The sequence below is a fragment of the Halichoerus grypus genome, chromosome 1 (genome assembly GCF_964656455.1).
Source record: "Halichoerus grypus chromosome 1, mHalGry1.hap1.1, whole genome shotgun sequence".
Taxonomy (NCBI): domain Eukaryota; kingdom Metazoa; phylum Chordata; class Mammalia; order Carnivora; family Phocidae; genus Halichoerus; species Halichoerus grypus.
In genome coordinates this window covers 121,927,723-121,933,786 of record NC_135712.1, presented here as the reverse complement: position 1 = coordinate 121,933,786, position 6,064 = coordinate 121,927,723, and positions in this window count along the sequence as shown.

Genomic DNA, 6,064 nt, shown 5'->3' with positions numbered 1-6,064 from the left:
ATTTTTTTTTCATATAGATGTCCAATTGCAAAAGCAAACCCATTTGGTTTTTTTGTCTCTCAAAACTGCCAACTCTATGATTTTATTATTTATTTATTTATTATTTATTTTTACATTTTAACTCCAGTATAGTTTACATATACTGCTATATTACTTTCAGGTGTACAATTCAGTGATTTCAACAATTTTATGCATTACTTAGTGCTCATCAAAGTAAGTGTACTCTTAATCCCCTTCATCTATTTCACCCATCTCCGCCCCTTCCTCCCCTCTGGTAACCATTTGTTTGCTCACTATAATTAAGAGTCTATTTTTTGTTTGTCTCTTTATTTTTCCTTTGTTCATTTGTTTTGTTTTTTTTATATACCACATATAAGCAAAATCATATGGTATTTATCTTTCTCTGACTGATTTACTTCACTTTGTATTATACTCTCCAGATCCATCCATGTCATTGCAAATGGCAGGATTTCATTATTTTTATGGCTGAGTAATATTCCATTATTTACATATACTACATCTTCTTTATCCTTTCATCTACTGATAGACACTTGGGCTGCTTCCATATCTTGGCTATTGTAAATAATGCTGCAATAAATATAGCGGTGCATATATCCTTTCAAATTAGTGCTTTTGTATTCTTCGGGTAAATACTCAGGAGTGTGATTACTGGTTCATATGGTAGTTCTATTTTTATTTTTTTGAGGAACCTCCATACTGTCTTCCACAGAAGCTGCACCATTCTGCATTTCCACCGACAGTGCAAAAGGGTTCTTTTTTCTTCACATCCAGGTCAGCACCTGTGGTTATTTGTATTATTGATTTTAGCCATTGAGAGGTGTGAGGTGATATCTCATTATGGTTTTGATTTGCATTTCTCTATTTTTGCAGTATTCTTGCCAAAAATGCACAACCTGAATGTGATCATGAGGAAAAATCAGGCAGACCCAAGTTGAGGGATACTCCACAAAAGTAACTGACTATACCCTTCAAAAAAAAAAAATCCCTGTCAAGAAAACAAAGGAAATTTAAGGAAATGTTCCATATAAAAGGAATCTTAGAAGGTATGATGAATACCTAGACCAGAAAAAAAATCTCTTATGGGACATTTTTGGACAAAAGGACGTTGGGACAACTGATTAAATTTGAATAATAGTGCTGTATCAGTGTTAGATTTCCTGATTTTACTAACTATACTGTAGTTATATAAAAGAATTTTCTTTTTCCAAGTAAATACACACACAATTATTTAGATGTAAAAGGGGGGGAACACACCATACCAACGGTGAAGTACCATGATTTTGTTATTATAATTGATAAGACACCCAACGTGATTTCAGAACCAAGTTACACCACGCTGTTGCCTTTATAGGGTAGTGACATTTCAAAAGCCACAGGCTGATAAATGTGGGGCATCAAATTTAGCATTAATTTGTACAAATTCTTGAGATAATAATATGTTAGAGATAAGCCCGAATTTACATTCTAATTTCTCTAAACATTGATCCTGGCCTAATTCAAAATTGTCTAAACTATGATAAAAAGTCTTGAAATCAGTCAACAGTGAGAGTCTAGTTGAACTACAAAGAAAAGCTTTGCAAACTGAGGCCTCCCCATATCAGGTCCCATTTGAAATCAGGAGACAGAGAAAAGAAATGAATTAAAATAGGTCCCTTTAATAGCCTCTATGCACTCTCCACAATCACCATCCATCTCTACCCCCATCCTCCTGCTCAATATACAGATTCCTTTCTCCCCATTGCCACCCCTTCCATTTGGGAATGGACCACCGTCATTTTTCATATATGTTTTTGTTTTTAATCTAAGCATCTATTGAGTATTATTGTATGCTTTTATAGCCCACACACCCTGGCAAGAGTTAACAGGAATTCCAGATATTATCAAATATATTTAAACATGATGCTTGAGTGGTCTTTGCAGCTGGTAGGTTATACATAAAATATGTTCAGCCAGTGATAGCGTCCTTATCTAAAGACAGAAGCTAGCAAAATTTCATCCCGTGTGCTCTGTCAGATTGTTCCTTTGGACAGATGGCAGAAGACTCCCGATGACAAGTGTGAGATGCTATCTGAGTGTCATGGCAGTGGTTTTCTCATTGCCCTGGACAGAGTTCCCTGGCTACTCTCTTCATTTGAAGCGTGCAAATGAGTAGATGTGGATAGCAGAATGTGTGTGATCAATAAATTCACATAATTAGAATCTTGCTGAAAGGAGTAATCTCTCTATGAAAAGAACCTCCATTAAGGCGCTTGGTCTCCCTAACTAGACAAGGGCTCACATTGTCTCACCTTCTTGTATATTTTTCCCAAGTGACAAGAGTAAAGTGACAACACAAATGACAAAATTTTAAGTGCTGTCCACCTTGTCCAGAATCAGGTTTTTAGTTCCTTGACTCACAGAGCCAGCTGGGAGCTCACTGGGGAAATTCAAATCCAACACCTTCCTCAGTATACTGTCTGCTTTTATCTTATCTCATCTCTCTGCTGCTAAAAGGCACAGCTACTCACTGCACATGAACCCATACACCCACAATGCAGAAGTTCCTCCCTTAATCCCTATACTCCATGTGCACAGGCCTCCTCTTTAAACCACAGGTCAAGGTTGCGCACCCCCTTCAAAGTCATCTCTATGTAAGCCCTCCCATTCACCCTAGCCATCAGCCCCTGAATAAATAGTAAATATATTCCCCCAAGGCACTTACACACGTTTATAATTACACACAAACACACCCATACACACACACACAGAGTAAAATACACGTAACATAAAATTTCCCATCTTAGCCATTTTTAAGTGTACTGTTCAGTAGCATTAAGTACTTTTATACTCCTGTACAACAAATCTCCAAAACTCTTTCCATCTTGCAAAACTGAAACTCTACAACCATTAAAAAACAAGTCCCCAGCCGCTAGTCCCAGCTTCTGGAAGCCACTATTCTACTTTCTGTCTCTATAAATTTGACTACTCTAGGTACTTCATACAAATGGAATCATACATTATTTGTCTTTTTTTTAAATATTTTGTTTATTTATTTGAGAGGGGGGACAGTGTGAGACAGAGAGAGCACAAGCATGAGCAGGGGGAAAGGCAGAGGGAGAGGGAGAGGGAGAAGCAGACTCCCCACTGAGCAGGGAGCCTGACGTGGGGCTTGATCCCAGGACCCTGGGATCATGACCTAAGCTGAAGGCAGATGCTTAACCAACTGAGCCACCCAGGCACCCCCATTATTTGTCTTTCAGTGACTGGCTTTTTTACCTAGTATAATGTCCTTCAGGTTCATCCATGTTGTAGCATGTGTCAAAATTTCCTTCTTTTTAAACATGAATAATATTCCTATGTATAATATTCCTATATATATATATACCAAATTATATTTATCTATTCATCTTTTGATGAACACTTGGTTGCTTCTACCTTTTTAGCTATTGTGAAGAATGCTGAACACAAGTATATAAATATATCTTTGAGACTCTGCCCACAATTCTTTTGGGTGGAATTCCAAAAGTGGAATTGCTGAATTATGTGGCAATTCTACTTTTAATTTTTTGAGGAACCACTGTACTGTTTTCCACAGTGGCTGCACCCCTTTACATTCCCACTATCAGTACCTAAGGGTTCCAATTTCTCAACATTCTCACCAGCACTTGTTATTTCCTATGTTGGGTTTTGTTTTGTTTTGAATTGTTTTTTGACAGTAACTATATTAGTTTCCTAGAATTGCTATAACAAAATACCATAGACTGGGTGGTTTAAACAATAGAAATTTATTTTCTCACAATTCTAGACACTGGAAGTCCATGATTTAAGTATCAACAGGTTTGGTTTCTTTGGCTTACAGGTGGCTGCCTTCTCACTGTGTCCTCACATGGCTTTTTCTCTGTGCATACACATTTCTAGTGTCTCTTCCTCTTCTTCTAAGGACACCAGTTCTATTGTTTTAGGGCCCCACCCTTATGACTCATTTAACCTTAATTATCTAATTAACAGCCCTATCTCCAAATACAATCACATTCTAAGGTTCTGTGGGTTAGGGTTTTAACCTATGAACTTGTGGGAGGCAGAGGAGCATAATTCAGTCCATAAAAGGGGTCATATGAGTGTGAAGTGGTATCAAATTGTGGTTTTGATTTGCATTTCCCTAATGATTAGTAATGTCGAGCATCTTTTTATGTGCTTATTAGACATTTGTACATCTTCTTGGGACAAATGTCTATTCAAGTCCTTTGCCTATATTTTAATCAGGTTTTGTTGTTGCTGTTAAATTATAGGAATTCTTTATATATTCTGGATATTAACCCCTTATCAGATACATGATTTATTTTCTTCTATTCCATGGGTTGCCTTTTCACTTTGTTGATTGTGTATTTATATATTTAAAAAATTCTTTTAGTTTGCAAGTATTTTTGAGAGTAGAATCCGGAAGCTACTCTTTAGCTGATATTTGATGTTGTTTAGATGTTCAATAATTTGTCTTAAAATTCATGTCATTTGAGAATGCCGTAACTACTTGACAAAAGTATCTAAAACCATGAAGGGCTTATAAACCTAATTTTCTTATAGCTTCCCTTTTTGTCCAGAGTGACTATCTTCCTGATGCATTCAAATATTACTACTTACTATCAACATGAAAGCACATGTTTCTCCAAATATATCTATGGTCTTGAAGGTATCAATATTTCCCTTGATAGTCCCTTGGCTTCTTTCTAGGTAAGAGAAGGAGAGGTAGCTTAAAAAAATTTATTTACTCCAGGAAAAAGAAAAAAATAGGGGATTGCTCATGAAATTATTCCAGTAAACAATGTACTTGCATAATTATGATGTTGATAGGCTACACCAAAAGGAAATAATATAGGGCTCAACCTCAGGAATGGTGGGGTAGGGACCACAAAAATCCATTCCTCCATAAAAAGCAATGGGAACACTGACAAAAACTGTCAAAATCAACCTTTCTAGAACAAAAGGCTTATAACAATCTGAGGAGTATTAATTAAAAAAAAAAAATGACTGAGTCTCTGCAAGAACAGCAATTCTGTGGTGTTTTAGCTACTCCCATGCCCCTCTCTCCAGCTCTGTAGTAGCTATTGAAGCCAACAGCCTAACAATTGCAGTAGCTGTAAGAACCAGCAGCCTAACAGCCCCTGAGGAAAGGGAACATAAATAGGTTTGGGGCTATCCAAAAGTCCCCTCCCCCAGAGAACTGTCACTGTTTGACCTCTCCAGCAGTTTGTTGAAAACTTCCATTTTCAGAACTTGTGTTTATTTTTTCCAGTAAGAGCTCACTTCATGTGAACAGCCTAACCCACAGAGCATTTGTCAAAACAAACAGCAACAATTGTCTAATATCATGGCTGCTCAAGACTGTGACATATATATGCAAGGCTGTCTGCATGCAAAGGGCTATGTGCAAGCACAGAAAAAAATCTGAGGTCCTAAACTCTCACCTCTGGCTGATTTTGAGGTTCTGCACAAATTCTAGCTCCATTGGAGAATGGAAAGCTTGCCCCAACACATACACAGAACCACTTAGCAATGGCTGAGACTTAATGATTCAAGGTATTTAGGGAAATTATCTGGCAACAGAGCAAACTGATGACGACAAATTACAAAGAACATAGACTTTCAGAATTAGTCTAGGAAAGTCACTAAACAAACAATAACAAAATTAATAGTAGCAACAACAAATCCTGGACAGGAGGAGAGTCTGATTTTCAGAGTAGACATAGATTATTTAAAATGTCCAGTTTTCCACAAAAGATACACAAGACATGCAAAGAAACTGGAAACTATGGCCTATATGCTGGGCGGGGGAGGGAAGAGATTGATAAAGTCTCTAGGGAAGACCAAAAGTTGGATTCACTAGACACAGATTTTAAATCAACTTTCATAAATATGTTCAAAACCCTAACAGGAATCCATGCCTATACAATTAAATAAAGTACAAGAATGATGTTTCACCAAATAGAGAATATTAATAAGGAGAAAGGAATTTTTTTCTTTTTTATTTACTTAGTTTTTTATTATGTTCAGTTAGCCAACATATGGT